At 41.0% G+C, this 20,893-nt stretch overlaps 1 protein-coding gene across 3 annotated transcripts in view; it reads right to left on the reverse strand.

Moving 5' to 3' along the window:
* Positions 1 to 16,172, reverse strand: part of LOC146550755 (metabotropic glutamate receptor 4-like) — a 200,378-nt gene extending 184,206 nt beyond the window's left edge. For 2 of the 3 annotated variants that reach the window (XM_085261071.1, XM_085261073.1), the window contains exons 1-2: positions 15,661 to 16,172; positions 832 to 889 (exon numbers count right to left, since the gene is read on the reverse strand). The gene's annotated coding sequence lies outside the window, so the exon portion shown is untranslated. The remainder of the gene's footprint in view (positions 1 to 831; positions 890 to 15,660) is intronic. The other variant, XM_085261072.1, reaches the window with a different exon arrangement.
* Positions 16,173 to 20,893: the final 4,721 nt, after the last annotated feature.

The raw sequence follows: 20,893 nt of genomic DNA on the forward strand, positions 1-20,893 counted from the left end.
CTTTTGACATAGAGAGCAGCTCTACTCCAAGGCCCTCTTGAATCACTGAACTCCTCACCATATCTCTAAGGGAGAGGCCAGCCACCCTTTGGAGAAAGATCATTTCTGCCGCTTGTATCTCCAAGCCGTTTTCTGCAATCACTACCCAGAGCTCGTGACCATAGGTAAGGGTAGGGACGTAGATTGACTGCTAAATCGACAGTTTGCTTTTGTGCTCAGCTCACTCTTCACCACAACTGACCAGTACAGTGTCTGCATCACTGCAACCGCAACCTCAATCCGTCTGTTAATCTCTTGCTCCCCTAACTCATGAACAAGACCCAAGATACTTAAAGGACAAACAGATCAGAACCTCCGCCAGACGTTCCCAGCACACCTTCATTATAGGTTTGGGTGTGCCAGGTCTTTCCAGCATCCTTCCCCATCACCTGATCCAACTCACCACCAGGTGGTGATCAGTTAACAGCTCAGCTTCTCTCTCTCTTACTCAGTTGTCCAGAACGATTGGAAAATCAATCATTGACCCGCAATGTTGGGTGTCTTGGTCCCACGTGCACTTATGGAGATGCTTATGTTTGAACACAGTGTTTGGACGAACTGTGGTTTGTAGAGAAGTCCAATAACAATATACCATTCAGGTTCAGTGCCATTGATCACATGAGCATTGAAGTCTCCCAGTAGCATGATGGAGTCACTGAATGGAGCACACTCAAGCACACCATTGCTATGACCGCACAGACTTATTAGGGCAGCTAGTTAACAAAGGCACCAGCTGCACATGCTTCCTCCAAATGGACTAGGAAGTAGAGCAAAAGGAACAACTGGGCCTACCTGATGTTGAAGCTGTCCGCAAGGGAATACACTCCTGGCCTGAATCTCCAACCATCGTCTGTAGAAGACATGAATGAAATTACTTACTTATTCCTTTCTTCTTTTTCTTATTTTCAGGAGATAAAATCAGGAGGTCCAATTCTTTGTGTGTGTTTTAAAAATTTATTTACCCAACACATAGATATTATACATGAAAGCTGGGACTAGTTGACATTGTATCCCTTGTGTTGCTTCTGCTTTAGTAATCAGGACTTGGTGTAGATACAGACATCTCATTACCAGTGAACTGAAGTGTCATATTCAGGAAGGGCAGGGGCAATGACAAGGATTCTCTGACTAATGGCTTCTAAAAGATCAAAACACCATTAACTTGACCTGCAGCGCACATAGTAGCCCTACAGACCCATTATGAAGCAAAACACAACAAGTGAAACAACTAAAGCCTCTAATGGCAGCCTCCCTTTACAGTTTAATGTTGTTAAACACAGCTCCGTGGATGTTGTTGGAGAGTGCAATATGATTGCTGCGCTGAACTGTTGACAAAGAGTGCGGGAGACGTTGAATAAAACATCATCCAACATGTTTGTTTTTTTGATTGCTTGCATGTTTTACTTGAGCTCATTTGCACCAGCCAATCAACTGTGAGCTGAGGTAGCTTGCATGCACTTCTGCAAAGTCAATATGTTAATGCATTTTGCTCAGAAGCAATACTACTGTGCTGCCTCATACTTATCCTAAGCTTCCTGTCTTGCTTCGTTTATATTAGATTGTGGAGATTTGACTTAGGCAAAACAAGCAGAGTGGGGGATTGCAAATAAATCATTTCCACTGTCTGCTATCATTATACCTATGTTGGTCTTTGAAGGAGCGTAGGGTATAGGATGAGCGCTTCCTATGAGGCATTTTCAGGCTAATTAGAAAATTTGATCTAAATGGTGGATCTATAAGCATTCCCTGTAGAACAGAACAGGAGCAAAAGGAATTAGTGCTTGGTTTGAAATCTTTTTGCAAGATTCGCTATGACTTAACAACTTGTCACGTCATGAAAACTGGCCAAAATCAGAACTATTTTTAAAAATCTTTTTTGACATTAAATGAATTTAGAATTTTCTCAGTCGCTGCAAAAGGCTCATCCATCCCACCCCGCTAGGCACATAATTGAATATCTCCTTGTGGTTCTTTCTTTGGAGCCAGTCACTGTGGCACACAAATTGTAATCAAGGCCAGGAATAGTTCACATAGAGATGGGTGGCTGTTGACTGCAGGATTTAGGAACTCATCTGAGCCTTCCCACTGCTGCTGGCAAGAGATTTCTAGCTGGCGCTGGTGTGCAGAACAAGGACTAATCTGTAGTGGTCTGTTGCAGCTAAAAGGAACTGGCCCTGAAGTCATGTATTATGGAAAGAGTGGGGATCATTTTTCCCACTCATTTCTTCAATCATCTGCTGTAGACTTATTGTATCTAGAACATTTATACTGAATACATTTATGTTTGGATTTTATTAATTTTATTGTTTGGTTTAAGATCAGTTTGACTGTGCAAAAGAATTTAGTTTTTAAGGCTCATGGGGGAGTTTGTAGACTAAAAGTCTTTAGTCTAAAATATGCTCATACATATTCATGAGTAGTGGGCAGGCTTCGACAGACTAACAAAGAAAGCGGGAAAATTCCTCAACTCACGCATTGTGAATATCAATGAAAAATGCAGAAGCAGCCCTCCTTATTAAACACAAGCCTTGTGTGCCTTTTTAAGAGCATAAGAACAGGACACAGCAGAGGGTTAATGTCGTGAATGCAACAAAGATTATGAAACCATATAAGGAAAAAAGCCTTGTTATAATTGCCCTCGAAGCAGCATCACAACCTCTGGCCCCCATGTCAAAGTTTTACAGATTGTGAACTAGCCTCTTACCTCTATTATGCTTGCATGTTAGAATTAATACAATTAAATAGGGACTGTGGAAAAGGAAGCGGCATGTCCAGTGTTACAAAAACTCCTAACCAAAATACCATTAAAGCTGATATTTCTGCTCTAAGCAAATAAAGTCAAGAAGATTCAAATGACCTGAAGACATCATACCAAACAACAGGTTAAGTGCTGACTAAGGCTACTAAAAGAAAAGATGAAATAATTCCCATGGACTCTGTGATTGAAATTAAAATTGAAAATTGAAAAACAGCGCAGCTTCACCGCACGCAGCTGAACAGGTAACCAATTAAAAGTTTGTTTAGTTCATGCTGACTGCTGGGAGAGCATGAATAAAAACATGGTTTGTCAATGTTACTCACACCAAACAACAAGCTGATTACTGACACTGTCCTTCCAAGAAAAACAACATTAGCACTCACTCAGCAAAATAACATTTGTTTAGATTCTAGTGACATAGTTTCCTGTTGCTCGTGTCTAAGGCAAGGACGATAATACTGGGTTATTTCTCTAAAGCCACAAAGGCTGCAGAGGAGGAAGTCGGATAGACAGGACAACAAAACGCTGAATTTAAGCACCCTAGATTATGTTTGTTTTCCTTTTTGCACTGACATTTGACATAGGTTTTTATGTAATCTTACCAAAGCTAAAAACAAGCGTTTTATTACCCAGATGGCTAAGGTCCTAAATCTCCTCTCCTGGTACTGATTAAGTCCCTGAAAACTCATCTCTGTTCATCAGAAATACATATTTAGAAGGTTTTTTTATTTCAATCAAAATTATCCCTTGATGCTTTCAAATGGCTTAGATGTAATGCCACGCCTTTCCCTCTTTTAGTATGCACAGATCTATAAATATGCAAATTGGTCACTGCCTGCGAGCTCGAGTATACCTGTTTATCTTCCACTCCGCTCACACGTTAAGGGTACAAACACATAAATACGTTTTCCTTTTAAAACGTGTAGCTTTTACTACTTTTGTGACTGGTGCTCATTCCACGACCCCCAAAAACCCAGCTGACAACGTTTTGGTATTCAAACTACAGCAATAAGCTCCTGTGTAGTTGGACAGATTACAGAAGAGACTTTTGTAAATATCAATGCAAACATCCATGTTTTCTTACTGATGGGGTCTTATAAGTCACAAAACCTTTATAGCTAGGCTTACATAGCCAAACATGATTTTAACTGGGGGTACCACCCAGTTATATTAATGCCCCCTTAAGTATGAATATAAATCTTTTTTTTTTGTGATTGGTTTACTAGTGGACAATCCTCTCACTCTCACTATGAAGCTGACGCTTTCTTTCTCATATTTACCCTCCAACAAGCTCGATCGTTGTGGCACTCCAAAGAGTCTCTCACCCCTCGGTCAGAAGAATTCCAAATAAACCATCTTGGATGGCACTTGGTGACAGTAGGTCTGCTGCTTTAAAGATCTGATGTGAGCTGGAATACCATTTTAGCCGGAACCTGCACCTAGTGAAGAAGCAGCTCATCTGCTGCATCGAGTTTACTGGGGCTGCTGAACATAATTATTATCACCATGAACATAACTCTCTCCAACATGGGGGAGCAGGTGTCTAACCACGAGATAGGATACACTCAGAAGAGGTAGGTGATTAGTGCTTCATTGTTTATTTGTCACAAAGTAGAGCTACTTATATTTGCCAAGGAGTGGTTCATTATGTATGTGTGAAATCCTGCCTGTGTGAGGCATGTTACATTTCTACACTGTACCCTGCTTCGTGCACCATATCAGCAAGTCATGGGACTGACTCCAGCCCTTCCACGACTCTGACTCGAACAGCTAAGAAAATGTATGGATGAATAATAACAGCAGCTACACAAATAAAATGATGAAGACGAGACAAGATAGCCTTTAAGGTTAAACAAATGCAGGATCTGCACATCGTTTGTGCGCATCACACTGTCCCAATTATGTGTGTCAGTGCATGTAAACGCGAGACTGCAAATCTTTGTCAGAATGATTTCCATGTGCATGTGAGTTGGTGTCAGTTACTTAAACAGATTTATTTCTTTACAGTGAAGGGCCATTTCCTAAACAGTGAATTGTAAGGACAGGACAAATGATGTCCTGACGACACATCGGAACAGTTGCATGTTATAAGCGCTAACTGTAGATTGTGTGTGTGTGGCTAAAATGAGGAAATAGACATATTTATTTTTCGGTGTCAACAACCTGATTAATTATAGCATCCACCTAAATCTGTAGTCATAACAGCTAAATATGAGATGTTCTAGATGCTTGGTTAATTTTTTTTTTTTTTTTTCTCTTTTCATCATTGTTTTTATTGCAGATTTTCCTTTAACACGACAGTGTCTCGACAGTAGACACAGAACAACAAAACAGTACAAACACAAAACGTACACAACAGCTCTTAAATAAGGCATAATACAAGATACAAAATACAAAATATAACATACAAGAGGTGGTGAGTCAGTCTTTTTTTTTTTTTTTTTTTTGGCCTGTCCCGTTTGGCTCTTTTGCCATCAGAATTGTTGTCTAAAGGCAAAGAAAGATGCCCAACGGATTTACTTTACCAAACTGACCATCCCAGCCTTGCCGTAATGGTCCATTTGATTCACCTTTTATTGTTTATTTTATTTTCACTTACTGAATACGGGACAGACTTGACTGGGGGAAAGAAGGGGAGAAAGAAAGAGGGAAAGAGAAACAGCTGAGAAGAGGGACGGGGGAGAAGGGCAAAAGACAAAAACCAACAGAACGGGCAGAGAAAAAAAAATGCATATATCGATCACCTGGATCACCTGCTGAGAAAGAAAAAAGAAAGCAAGCAGAAGAGAACAAGAGTAATAGAATAAACAACATCACAATGATATATGGGAATATGACAGTAAATACTAAATGTTAAACATTATTGTGCAGCACATAAGATCAACAGAACACAGTGTGCTTTGAGGTAGGAGCCAAAAAGGGTGTAGTTTGTGGGTGTGATCACCAGTGTGTACACCTGTGAGCATGGACGCGCTTGTTTTTTGTTTTTTTAAAAGGTTCCTTCATGTAATAATCTGCTAGAGGGTGTGGGGGGGCCACAGCCCCGTCCTCCAGGGCATGAAGCAGGTATGGAGTAGATCAAAACTCCAGACATCCAGAGGCCCCCAGAACACAAGAGACCAAGGAAGACCAACAGAGGGGCAGCTGTGCCACTGGTGAGTCAGTCTTACAGCGCCCGGGTGGTGATCACGTGTGTAGTAGTCCTTTGAATAAGATAGCGGAAAGGTCCGGTCCAATATAGTCCAAAAAGGGGTGCCACATCCCATAGAACTGACCCACACTGTGGTGTATAACGTGTGTGAGGTATTCCAGAGGAATCAGTTCAAAAACTATTTTGCGCCAGCCACAGACAGTGGGAGTCCTATCGTTGATCCATTGTAAGAGGATATTTTTCCTGGCTGCAAATGTTAGAGTGTTATACAATCTTTTGTTGGCCGCCGCTTTTAGGCGGTCACTTGGAAGACCTAGAATCAGGGACAAAGGGTCCATCTCTATATCAACGTGGAAGATTTTCCCCAGTTCACCTGTAATGTCAGCCCAGTATTCTTGAAGCTTATAACAGGACCAAAAACAGTGAGTTAAAGTCCCTACATCAGTTTTGCACTTAAGACACACAGGGGAAAGAGAGCGGCTGAAGAGGTGTCTGCGGTGAGGGGATACGTGTAATCTGTGTAAAATCTTAAATTGGATTGCTCTTGTCCGAGTACAAATTGAAATCCTTTTTGCGAGAGACCAAACGGTATCCCACTTATCTTCATCTATGGTTACCGACAGTTCCCTCTCCCACACACCTCTAATCCCCTGCGCATCAGTGGTAGTCAAAGCATTAAGCACATGGTAAAATGAACTCAGAGACACCGTCAGCTGTTGCCCAAACAAAACCCTCTCAACATCAGATACTTCAGGGTGCTCAGCAAGGGTTGTATTGTGAGTGATATAGTGTCGTATTTGCAAAAAACGAAAGAAATCCTGTCTAGGCAAGCCGTAACTGTTGGTAAGTTGTTCAAACGACATGAGTTCACCACCCGAGAAAAGGTCACCAAGAGACTTAATATTCTTATCAGACCATCGTTGAAAGCCGGGGTCCAAAGAACCCGGAGGGAAAGCAGGGTTATTCATTATAGGGGTAAAGGTTGATGTTATTCTCGATCTTCCCTCAAGACGGCGGACAATTCGCCACGCTTTTAGGGTGTTGATTGTTACAGGATTTGTACAAAGGGCCTTAATTCCGTTAAAATCATTACAAAATAATAGATCGCTCAGTTTGCATTGTGACAGAGCTGTCTCAATATCCGACCAGATTGAGGTTTTACCCCTAACCCAGTCGCTCACAAATCTTAAATGGGCAGAAAGCTGATACAATCTAATATTAGGTAGATCTAAGCCGCCCCTGGAGCTTGGCAGATGCAACACTGCCATCTTGAGTCTGGGTCTGCGCTTGTTCCAGATGAAAGAGGTGAGCCAACCATTTATGTCCTTCAGTACTCTCTTAGAGAACAAGACGGGGATCATTTGGATAGGATACAATAGCCTGGGCAGCACATTCATTTTGATCAGGGCAATGCGTCCTAGCCAGGAGACAGGAAGTGACGCCCACCGCTCTAGGTCCTGTTTGAGTTTGCCAAATAAGGGTGTGAAGTTGGCTTTGTACAATTGGTCGAGAGACGGGGTAATAAAGATCCCCAAATACACAAATCCATTAGGAGACCATTTAAAAGGAAAGGAAGGAACAGTAGCCGGCATTGTGAAAAGAGTACCGAGAGGCATGGCCTCTGACTTAGCCAAATTGATTCTATAGCCAGAGAAATGGCTAAACCTGTCAATCACCTCAATGAGACTGGGTACGGATGTTACAGGGTTAGTCAAAAGAATCAAGATGTCGTCCGCGTATAAGGTTATTTTATGACACAGCTGTCCAATCTCTAAACTACGTATTGTGGGCGTCGCCCTTATGGCCTCAGCAAGAGGCTCTATGGCCAGAGCGAATAGAAGGGGCGATAAGGGGCAGCCTGCATAACTCCCCTATGAGTGTTGAAGTAATCAGACCTAAGTCCATTAGTCAGGACTGCTGCCTGTGGATTATTGTAGATAACTTTGACCCATTTTATAAAATTCTCCCCTAAGCCGAATTTGCCCAGAGTATACAACAAATAAGACCACTCAATTCTGTCAAATGCTTTCTCCGCATCGAGAGAAAGCACCAGGCCGTCAATAGATTTTTGCTTGAAAGCTACAATAGCGTTCAGTAAGCGTCTAACATTGGTGGCTGAGTTTCGACCTTTTATAAAGCCTGTCTGGTCCTCCCTTATCAGCACAGGTAAAAAATTTTCTAAGCGGGTGGCCAGAATTTTAGAAAGCAGTTTCCTATCTACATTCAAGAGGGCTATAGGTCTATAGGATCCGCACAAATCAGGACACTTCCCTTTCTTTAGAATTAGGGAAATGTTGGCTTCCTTCAGTGTCTGCGGGAATTCACCCGTAATGAAGGAGTGGTTGAACATATCAAGAAGCGGTTCCACAATAATATCCCGAAACTGTTTATAAAATTCACAACAGAAGCCATCAGGCCCTGGCGACTTTCCACTTCGCAGTGATTTAATAGCCTTAAACACTTCGGTCTTAGTTATAGGGCTGTTAAGGGCAGTCTTCTGTTCCTCTGACAAATTTGGTAAGTCGAATTGGGTGAAGAAATTATGCATCAGCTGCACCCCCTCCGGGACTTGTTGAGAAGAGTACAAGGCTTCGTAGAACTTCTTAACACAGTCATTTATCAGTTTGTTTTCATATATCTTGTGGCCACCTTCATCAGATATCGCTGCAATGGTATTCGATTCTGCGCGCTTCTTAACATAGTACGCCAGACATTTACCGGCCTTATCTCCATGCTCGTAGAACCTCTGTCTGGTGTATTTAAGTTTCTTCTCTGCATCTCTGGTAAGAAGGCAATTCAGCGCTGACCTGAGTGCGGTTATTTCTTGCCATAATGGTGGTGATGGGGAGGCAATATATAAGATTATAAGATATATAATATAAGATTTTTGTTCCTCCATCCGTTGTCGCCTCTTTTTCGCAGAATACGAAATAATTAGGCCCCTCGCATAAGCTTTGCATGTTTCCCACAAAACAGAGGCAGTAGTAGCTGAGGGGGTGTTGATATCCAAAAACGCTTTAAATTCTGCAGAGAAGTGAGAGGTAAATTCCTCATCCTTAAGAATAATGGTATTAAGCCTCCAGTGGCGGGACCTATGAAGCGCAGCTTTAAGATCGAGATCCATGATTACCCTAGCGTGATCTGAGATGATTATACTTGTTATGTCGCACGATACTACTGAACCTAAGTCAGTTTTCGGGAGAAAAAAGTAATCAATTCTAGTTTGGGACCTATGCGGAGCCGAAAAAAATGTGTATTGCTTATCGGAGGGGTGAGTATATCTCCAAGCATCCACAAGTCCAAACTCGTCGCATAGAGCATGAAGCGCTTTAGCCTGAGGAGAAGGAGTTGCAATGCTGTGTGGAAATCTGTCCATAAGCGGATTTAACATTAAGTTGAAATCACCACCAATAATAACGGTAGAGTTAGGAAGAAATGGGGCTAATTCCAGAAACATTTTGGTAAGAAAGGTAGTTGGGTGGGCAGGTGGAAAATAAACATTCAGTAATAAGATATTTTGGCCTTGCAAAATCCCTTTGACTATCACGTAGCGGCCCTTCAGATCCTTAACGCAATCAGTTACTACAAAAGGTACATTTTTCCTAATCAACACTGCCACTCCTCTACTTCTTGTAGTGAAGGATGAAAAAAACACTTGTCCATATAATCCTTGTTGCAACTTCAAGTGTTCATTATTATCAAGATGTGTCTCTTGTAACATAGCAACATCTACACCGTCCTTTCTTAGACAAGTAAATATCTTCCTCCTCTTAATAGGGCTGTGAACCCCTCGTACATTCCAGGTGCATATTCGCAGCCTACTCATTATTAGACTTATTCATGTATCACACAAAGCATATTGAGCCAAAGGGTTCACCACACCCTGGTTGAAAAAATAAATAAATAAAATAAAAATAAAAAAGGCATGAAAGAGCTGTGTGACGGAACATTCAAAGAACAGTGATTTGGCAACAGCCCTACTAAACATGTAGGGAAAAACCAATCTCCTCCTGCCCGTCGGGAAAGCCGAAGGGCATTGCACGCGCGTAACTCACGCCTACCCATAGACGAAAACACAGTCTGTCCGGTGCCCGATGGGGTGGAAGATTTCACCTGGTCGCTTATAAGCAGCGAGGACGAAAAAAAAGAGTCATATACGCCTAGATTCGGCAAGTACTCACACCGGTTAATTAAGGCATAGTGTGAAGAAAAGGAGTACTCCGGTGGTTACGGGGATTCAGGGCAGCGAGTCCGCGTAGGACGCAGCTGCCTCCGGTGTGTTAAATCTCTTCTCCTTGCCGTTGGCAAACAGCCTCAGTGTGGCGGGGTAGAGAAGCGCATAATCCACATTCTTCTTCCTCAGGCAGCTTTTCACCTCGTCGAAAGCCTTGCGTTTCTTGGCTACCGCCGCTGAATAATCATTAAAGAAGGAGACTTTGATCCGACTTGTTGGTTGGTTCGGCTGCGTAGCCAGGCGCCGAGCTGCGGCCATCACACGTTGTTTATCAGCAAAGTTGTGAAGCTTCATAATGATGGGTCTGGCGCGCTGGCTGGGGCCCGGCCTCGGTGCTAGAGAGCAGTGAGCGCGGTCTAGTTTGATCTTCCCATTTTTAGTTGTGAGCTCGAGATAGGAGGGGAGCCATGACTCCATGAAGGCGACAACATCATTTCCCTCCGTGCCCTCGGGAAGCCCGACCAGGCGAAGGTTACATCTGCGGCTGCGGTTCTCTAAATCGTCCATGTGGTCTGCCATGTCAGTTACTTGTTTTTCGAGTCGAGCCACTTTCGCCTGCAATACACCTGCCGTGTCTTCCACGCCTGAAATCCGTATCTCGGCGTCTCCCACCCGTGTCGCCAGAGCCTGTATCCGAGACGTCTGTTCACGGATTGCGGCCAGCACAGTATCAACTTTAACATCCAATAAAGTTGTAATGCTGTCAGTTATCTTACTCAGAGCCGCAAGGATATTCGGGTCGATATCACTCCCAGTTTCCTCAGCGTCAGCGGAGATTTCTGTGTCGCTGGCGTTAGCTTCTTCAGGCTCAGCCGCCATAGGACCCACAATGTCGCTAGCTTGCACAACCGGAGCTGTCTTTTTCTTAGACCTGACGTTAGGCATTTTAGAAAAATAGTCGTCCAGACTCATTATAGAGTTACTCCCACGCACATTTGTAACGTTTCACCAGGTGAACACGTATTTTAGACGGATAATCGGGGGACCTCACCGGAGCACAGCGAGACGGGTGTTCGCGCTACGACGCCATCTTGCCAACCTCGCTTGGTTAATTTAACGCTATCACTTACAGTTTGCCTAACAAGTGAAAGATGCCCAGTTCGATCCCAGGAGGAGACACCTCAGGAAGGGCATCCTGCAGAACACTCTGCCAAATCAAACATGCACAGCTACCTGCTGTAATGACCCCTCTTGAATAAGTGAGCAGCCAAAAGTAGCTTCTTTTTACTTTCAGTTTAGAGCGTGTCCTAATCTTTGTCTGTCCTTTATTTCTGTGATTTGGATTTAGGTGTTTGGAATATGCTGTGAAAAACTCAGCCAAATCTTCCCCCGTGAAATTACACTTTAATCCAACACTAATCAACAAATCTGTCAATTATACATCATAACCGATGCCCAAGGAAGAGCACCATGTCCTACTTGGAAAACATGAGTGTGACGAAACCATTTGCAGCCCTAGTTTCATAGAAGTTGCATAAAATATAGGCTAAAAAGGAATACAAGGGAGGGAGAAAGAAAAATATGAGAGAGGAGTCCAAAAGTTTCGAGAAGTTAAAATCCCACTTTAAGCAAAAAAAAAACATTTTTGGTTTCAGAACTACAATAATTGGTCTCCACAGAGTCTTGGAAAAGAAGGTGATACCACGCAGAGGAAACACACCTCCGTTCCAACATTCATTAAATTCAAAGTGAGCAGTTATTTTTAAACTAAAAAACAAAACCAGCCATCATTGTTGAGAATTACTTATCAATTTATTAAAAGAGTGTTATTAAAACACATGTATTATACTATTAATTGTTATTCACAGTGTTCCACAAAGACATGAAAGGTACCACTGTTTGTGTGTTTTTACGCTTTGTTCAGCAATAATGGTGACATAAGGATCACAACACATTTTCAGAATAATTAGTGCTGAATTGATGATCAGTCCAAAGAGTTTGTGAATGTTTTCTTGCAACTTTAATCAACTTAACTGAGTTTTTTTTTTCTTTTTAAAGGCCTTGATGACTCTACGTTTAAGTTGGATCATGAGCAATTCTTCATCTTATGACTCTGAAGGCTAAATCGAAACCCTGTTGTCTGAGTCGTAACAAGTGCGTTGTGATATGGATCCATTATGCTCTTGACTTATTCGAATGAGTTCCTCCTGTCAAGGGGAACAAATTTAAGCATCAGTTTAAACTGCAGTTTGATGCCAGTTTTGCTGAGGCCAGCAAGTGGCATTACAACATTTGATAAGAACAAAGATTAATTCGACGCCTTGTCAAATACGTCTCCATTATGAACAACACGCTTGCTGGAATGGAAAGATTATTTCCTTTATTGTTTGTGTTGTAAATCTTGTAAATTAACCAGAGTGTCAGTGGCTGTCATCTCTGATTAGTGTCAACAGGCTTCTAATGAAGATGTTCCAACTGTAGGCGGGTTATAGCTCTTACGCACACATTCTTTGATAAGACAGTTTACTTATAGCATGGTAGTTTTACACAAGAGCACCTGGACTATAAAATATCATCAAGAAAAGTACGCAAAGCTTGCGACAAAACTATTTTTTACCAGACAAGACACACGTGGAAGAAATGAGACGAAAACCAGAAAGCTTGTTAAAGGATCGTAGAGAAGAAGAAGCAGCAGTTTAGAAAATAGGAATGTGTGAGGAATGGCTCTGCTGTTGTTTTAGAGATCATCAGACTGTGGTCAGCACAGCGAGGCCACACAGACGGCCCCCCGATGAACAGATGGACAGCCAGGAGGAAAAGCAGAGGAGGTGATCCAGAATGTAGACACTCCGTGATCAAGAAGCAGTGATAAGGAACAACAGTGAAATGGATATCTAAAAGTCTTCCAACAGGCAGAGAGAAGCGTTGTCTGCCTGCCTCATCTTGTCTGTCGGTCTCTATGCACTGCTGGATGTGAATTTCAGCGCTGACGTATGCTCTTGCTTTCAGCACAGTGTTAAAAAGGAAGAGAAGCCAGTGAGGAAAATGATTTTCTCTGCCCCGTTCCTCTAATGTCATGCTAACTCCTAGCAGCATGAAAAATTAATTACATAAGATGAGGGAAATGACAGTAAACATGTCCTGGATGATTGTCTGGGTATAAAGGCAACATTATCCGATCTGAAACACTTAAAGTACAAGAAAGCCCATTTGGATGTAAAGTTTAAAACTAACAGGTTTTATATAAGCAGTGAGCTTTTTAGTCGAGTTTCTCTGTGATTTCGATCTAAATTAGAGGGGTTTCTGTGTGTTAATGAGTGGAAATACTGGATGTTGTCTCGCACCATTAAACATGTATACTCTGAAAGTGAAGTGTAAAAAAATATCGATGTTTTTAGATTTTTTTTTTCTTTGGAAAGCAAGCTTTTTTAAACTGCCAAATGTGTGAAGGAATTGTTCTTTCGCTGGGGTTGGCTTCTGGCACGGCACGTCTTCGGTTGCATTAAAATTTCACATCTGATTGGTAACCCCTAACTTGAACAGTGAATTCTGAACTAATGTAAACCTTTAATCAGTAGGTCTTATTAGGGGTGCTGCACAGCTTCACAGGGTTCAGTTCAGGGTCAGTAAATGTCATCTTTACACATTCTGGGCTCGGGTCTTTGGGAAAATTATGAGACGTGTTTGAAGAAGTGCACTTTATTTAAATCCTATTATCTTTGTTATGATAAAGACAATTTGATATTATTGTCTTTAAAAATAGCAAAGCCAAATGGTAACTGCAACACAGTTGATAATACCGGTCAAACATTCAGAAAGCCAGGATGACTCTTTAATACTTTATGTTCTGATTAAGGCCACAAACACATGAAAACAAAAAGGGGAGGTCAAAAATCTTTGTCCCCACTTGTGGATCTTAGTGGGACTTGTTGGGATTTAAGATTAGCACATTAAAAACTCCTGTTGGGCAAATACTCTGGTGCGTTTGTCGGTAAGACTTGATCTTTCCCAAAAATTCACCATTTCTGTTTTTGTTTATACTATAATAAATCTAAAATTAAATTTTAAAAAAGGGAAAGAGTTGTTGCTGTTAATGGTTCTGATGGGTATTTAAAAGTGGTTGTTTGGGGATTTCAAAAGACCCATATGCCTTTAAAAAAAATATAAAAAATACATTAAATGCTTCAGTTTCAATTTTATTGGCTCGGTGGAACATGTCTGCATGTTTCCAGTCGATTCAAGAAGTGCTTAAGGAGCATCTAATTGGTCTTTAAAGACCCACCGTGTGCAAATACCAAGTCATTTTTATTGTTGTCATTTGCTACCACATGCCTTTCACATTTTGTGTGAGTTTTGAAGAGTATCAGCTCAAATTAAATCATTCTCACTAATTGAAATCCAGTGAGGCATTTGAAGTAGATGAGGAGGTTAGGCTCTGGAGAGATTTAGAGTGGAACCTAACAAACCTGCAAAAGCCAGACTGTCATAAAAATTAAAAAGAAAGTGGAAACAGAGCATATCCATTAAAACCTCTGTGTGGAACAAAAAAAAGGATAAAATAATACCCTTCATATCAGAACAGTGTTTAAGCAGATTTTCTTCTTATTTCTTTATAAATCTAGAGGGAAATTGCACTTCTTATCACTTAAATTTAAGAAAATCTTTAAGAAATCAGTGTATACTTTGTTTTGACATAATGAAACAACCATCATGTATAACCTGCGAGTAGCAGAAACGTGAGCTCTAATCAATGCATTCTCCAACAGAGGTGCATTAGCCTATCAGAGAGGCGTCACCATCACCCGCCAGAGCGTCAAGTCTCACTTGAAAATAATTAAATGCAAAGATGGATTGGCACCTATTCTTCCAGACAACCATGTAAAAGCTGGCATATTCGTCATTAGCAGCATCTTCATATCTATCTTAAATGAATACATTACTTTAGGATTACCGTGTGTGTTCACTGATTACTCCTATAGACTTCCCCGATTTGCTTCTGCAAGGATCTAGCCAAGTGGAGCGAAAAAAAAAAGAGAGGGGTTTGCAGCGGGAGCTCCTATAGATACAGCTGATGAAGGGCTTCATTGTACTGCCAAGCCCCCCCTCCAATCAGCTCCACGATTACCACCAGCTTCGTTCTTCCTCCAAAAGCCTTTCAGCAAATGTGATTCATCTGTTGAGTATGTGACCGGACAAAGACCACGGCCTCCCCAAAACAGGACTAAATCTTGCAGTGCACGCATACACACCAGGAGATTTGTAAAGTCACTATTTGATATTGGGTTTAGTCAAAAGGCAATGAAACAAGATACGACTGCCTTAATTGTTGGTGTGTGTTCTTAATATAATGGACTACTGCTTCCAAAGCACACCAAGATGCCAATTAAGTAGCTTAATAGGTTAGACTGTTTGTGCAGCATACTCTCACAGGCAGAAACCACAACACAGCTGCGTAACTCTGGGATGCTTGGCTGTCATACCACTCCTAAAGCTCGCTGACGCCAGTATAAGAGTGTAAAAGAAAAGAATACCGGTTACCTTTAAATCTTCCTGATACAAGTGAGCCCAAAGTGGAGGAGAAGAACTTCTGCGAGCTGCGATGCCGTCCAGGTTTCTTTTTTCTTCCAGCGTCTTTGTTTGGCGGCACCAGCTCCAGTCAGTTCTGGACTCCCTCGCTGTTGAAACGCTGCTTGCCGCACAGATTCAATTCAAAAGAAGAGCATGACAGGTGTGGGAAGTGAACATACCAATGTGGATTGTAAGTCGTGAAGAAAATTAAGCGCCCCGTTTAAATTCAGTGTTACTCCCAGATTGGATGTTTGAACAAATCCCCTGTTTCTCGATCAACTCCGCCGCTCAGACGCTGTCCAGGAGCGAGCGGTGCTGAATGAGACTCCAGCGGTTGCAGAGATTTCCTACTTTTTTCCCCCTCCTCTTCGTCTACTGATTCTTCTGTTTGACTGCACAAATCTTCCCTCCCACCGCGCACGACTGAAATTATCTCTCCTCTATCTTTTTTTAAGCGCTTCAACAAAACGTTGTCAAGCACTGACACTATTGGCAACGCAAAAAGCGACAGGGGGAAAGAAGTGGTGGGGGAGGGACAGGGACTGAGTGAGTGAGTGAAACCGTTGCTTGATCAATTGAACTGAAATCAGCTGCATTTAAAGAAAAACGGATCAATAAGTCAAGCCCCCGAGGTGGACACTTAATTTGAGCAGAGAAAAGAGGAGGAGGATTTCAGGTTGAAAAGAGTCCTTGTGCGCTCGATTTAAGCAGCTGACAACTTATGTCAAGAGTTGTGCCGTTTCTCAAATGCACCTGGATGATGCATGAGCAGGTGATTTAAAAAGATCTGTCTCCATCCCTGCTGTCAGTCTCCTGTTGCAAAGATTTAGGCGTAAAACTGTAACTGCGCTCTCGTGTATTTGCATCACACTTTCCTCACTGGAAGCCCCGCTGGCTCTCCCTGCTGCTGGCGTCTGTTAGGGTGAGATTATTTACTGTAAGGCAGTGACGCATCTCATCCTCACACACACACACACACACACACACGCATACACACCATACAACAAAAATATGCGCGATGCTTGCAGCTGTGGAAGCATATTTGTGTGCGTTATCGCCATTTCAGACTCTCTGTGGACATGATTGTTGCTCGTGGATACACCACGTTAAGCAAACCCGTGCAGGGTGGGCTCCCTTCCAGGTTTAAGTCTCTCCGTCTTCCTCTGAGTGCACTGTTGCCTGAATTCACATGCAACACGCAGGCATTAAATTTCATTCTTAAGGCGCCGACTAGCGCATATTAAGCTCCACTGCCGTCGCTCCTTGGCGCTGTTCGTTTGTCTTTTTGAGCACTTGAGGAAGTTCTTAATCACAGTCTCCATTTTTTTTATGCTGCCATCCCACCACACGCACAAGCACGCAATCTTGTGCACACACGCCATGTTCTGGACTTTTATGTTCAGCGATTACCTCGGACCCTCCCCTGGGAAGGATCATTTTGCTTGTTGGAATCGCTTTTCTTTATAAGTTTTGTCATTACCGTGCAGTTATTGATTCATCAGTCTAATCAGCTGCACCGTTCTCTCTCTCTCATAAGTGAAAGAACAGAGCCGATCGAGCTGCTTCAGTCACAAACTGGACTTTCATTTTGGTTCGGTTTGTTGTGCCTGTCAGAGTATCCTTTTTAGGGGTCGTGAGCTTAAAAACATGAATTGCCCGCTTTGCACGAGTAAATATCCACGTGTACGTTAAGCTTAATATTCAATAATGAATCAATGAGGAAAATCCTGTTTCAAAACTTGAAATGGTCAGCTGGTCTGAATTTTTTAGTCTATACTGAAATGCACAGAAAGGCTAATAATAAGTGCGAGCCTATGAGGAGGGTTATTCAAGAATTTATTAATAATTGATAGTTTATTTTGACTACTAAATGACCTACTAACATTCACAGCAGTGTACTGGGTGGCTGATTGTTTCCATTCATTTAATGGACTTTTCAGTCATTAGCCCTAAAATCCATTTGTGAACTACTTGTTAATATTCACAAATGCAGGCTTGATAGATTAGTCTAAGAACCCTTTAGCTTAATAATTTAATAACATAACTGAAGACAAGTGACAGAAGGGAAGCTGTGGGCCATTATTAAAGCCGTAAATTACAGTGAAACCTTTCTTATTTCTTGTTCTTTAATTGTATTTATAATTTTTTAACTTTATATGATGAAACAACAGTCAGCATTTCACCTTTTACAAAGTGTCATCTTCACATGAAGTGTCAAACAGCTGTTGTCAAAGGTAGACAATGAATTTGGGCTTTAAGTAAACCTTTTCACATCTGAAGACTTTAATCTGCTTTATTATTTTTTATATCATTGCGAGTTTTCAAGTGTTGCTCTATTAGTTTTGGGAAGTGAGTAATGAAGACATTGCCTGAGGGTCTGTAAAAATACAACCAGCATTGATCACAACCTTCTAATATTTTACCAAACAACTGAATAATTGATGGAGAATCTCCTCCTCCTCCTCCTCCTCCTCCTTAACTTTTTTTTCTTTCAAAAATAATGATTAGCAGCATTCGTACACCTATACAAACTCTTTGCATGAGAGGATCTGAGCAGAAACAATCAAAGCACCTGTCAGGATTTTTGCACTTAGTAAATCTTTTATTGACCAAAATAGATCATCAAGTAAATGTGTTTTGTTTTTGTTTTGTTTTTACAATTTTAATAATTTAAGAACAATGAAGCTTTTGACTTTCATTCGTCCTTGGCCTAAGCATCTCGATAAATGAGCAGGCTGTTAAGGACACTAAAACCAAGAAAGCAGTCGTAACCATTGAAGTTAGAAAATCTATAAATGGATTTTAGTTCAGATGTCATGCAGCCCTGTTCAAGAAGCATTTGAGAGTTCTTCATAATATTTTGAAGAGCAAGCTGAACAAAAAAAGCAGCAGACTAGTGGAAGATTCTGCACAGCCTGGAAATCCAACGTTTTATTTTTATTTTGTTGTTTTTTTTATTACTGACTGAATCAAATAATTAGTCTATGAAAGGGCCCATCAACTGCACGCTATAAGCTCCTTCTTAGGTGTGGTTTATTAGAGAATGGCATCAAACTTACCTAAAGTCATTATTGGTGGTTATATGGATGCTTCACCCTCCATCCATCCTTTTTTTTTTTTTTACCACTTTTACCACTTTTTTTACCACCAATTTAGGGTCACGAGGGGCCTTGAGCCAGTCTCTGCTGTCATAGGGCGAGAGGAAGCGTACACCCTGCATAGGTCACTGCTGTATCACAGACCTAACACAGAGAGACAGGCAACCATTCACGCTCACATTCACACCTACAGTCAGTTTAGAATCAACAGCTAACCTAACTTGCATGTCTTTAGACTCTGAGAGGAACACAGAGAACCCAGAGTTATAAGACAGTTATAAAATACTGGTTGGAAGAAATGCACAGGGATTCTTTTCTTTATGTAAGCTTTTACATTTGAGCTCCAGCTATAGATCTTTCTCACCTCTTGACTACAACAGTTATAGACTAAATACATTTTCTTTCCCAAATAAGCGCATTCTCACTTTGAAAAATAGTGTCTAACACAATGACACATTAAGTCTGGAAGGCATAACAGTGTTCGCAGAAGTTTTATAAATTTTGAAGTGTAAAATGTAAAACTAACTATAGTGCTGCATAGTCTTAATTATTGAATTGATGAAGGCCACACAGTAAAATTCGGAGTGTTAAAATAACACTTAAAGAGTTAAATTTAACACTGGTCCCGAGTCTATTTGGTCCCATTCGGAATTGGTGTTAAATCAACTCTTTCTATAGTGTTAAAATTTTAGAGTAAAATTAACTCTAAATAGAGTAAAAATTTAACACTGAGTAACACCGCAGAGTGTTAAATGAACCTAACACTACTAGTAGTGTCATATTATTTACTCTAACATAGTGATAAATTAACTCTATTTGAGTAAAATTCCACTGATTTCTAACACTGAATTGAGTTATTTCAAGTTAACACTGGGGGTTCAAATAACTCTGATGAGAGTTGATGTTACTCTATACTGTGTTATTCATACACTTTTTCTTGTGAAAAATTAGCTCTCATAGAGTAAAATTTTAAATTAATTTTACACCAAGTAGTGTTACTAAAACTCTTCCTCTTCCAGCATGAAAACCTGGTTTCTAATAATGCTTTAAAATATAAAACAAGTAAGCAAAAACCACAACTAGATAATACGTTTAACGGCTTTATTTTGATGTCAGGCTCAAAATATTAAAACATCTCATGTAGTGTACATAAAACACTACACACACAAAAACAGTCATAAAACACTTTAAAACAATGAATTTAGTTCGGCATAAAATGACAATATGGAACCACATACAGGGAGGAATCAGAAGTGCCATACTTCATTTGAAGATCAAATGGTTTGAAGTAACACAGCTCTTTTATGTTCAACACCTTCAGCACCATATTGGGGTGCATTCTGACCTTAAATGCATGATAATGGTCATCAAAACACAGGGTTTCCATCAGTTTTCCACAGAGCAATGCAATGTCATCTTTCACAACAATACTTTTGATCTTATAAAACACTGGAATCTCAGACACTACCTCTGTACAGATGATAAAGTCAGGGCGGTACTCTGTACCATGATGTTTTATCCACTTAGCTGAAAAAACACTGGTAGACAACGCAGCTCCAAATTTTAAAGCAATTTCTGGACCTTCTTTCAGCTCTCCAAGTGTCACCATCTTTCCTGGTCCTAAAGCTAATCTTTCGAGGCTAAAAGACTCCCAATACATGGCCATACAACTTTGGTGTTTCTTGGCCAATGTCATTGTAATGTTTTTAAAGCTTTTTAATTGCTTCTTAAAGAAGTTATGTTTGGCTTCGTAACGCATGCACCACATGTGCAGAATTGGGCCAATATTTCGTATACTGCGAGGGTAATGTATCATGAAGTGATGCTTTGGTAGGAGACTGAGTGTAGGAAATAACTGCTTAAAGAGCTGATGATGATCAATAATTAAATGTTTGAGGTAGATGGTCATACCTTCTGACAGCACTGGTGAAAACACAATATTGACAATTTGTAGAAGCAGAAGTAGAAGATGCCAGTAGCTATCACCCACCTGTACCAAATCGCCAAACATCAAAGGTACATTACGCAATAAGCACCAAGATTGAATTGCATTTAGTCCTAAATCATTACTGCCATCAAACAACTTTACCCTTGGTGGGCGATTT

This window comes from Mchenga conophoros, linkage group LG20 (genome assembly GCF_057382185.1).
Source record: "Mchenga conophoros isolate Kocher_MC1m ecotype Shallow Benthic linkage group LG20, M_conophoros_male_GT1.1, whole genome shotgun sequence".
Taxonomy (NCBI): Eukaryota; Metazoa; Chordata; class Actinopteri; order Cichliformes; family Cichlidae; genus Mchenga; species Mchenga conophoros.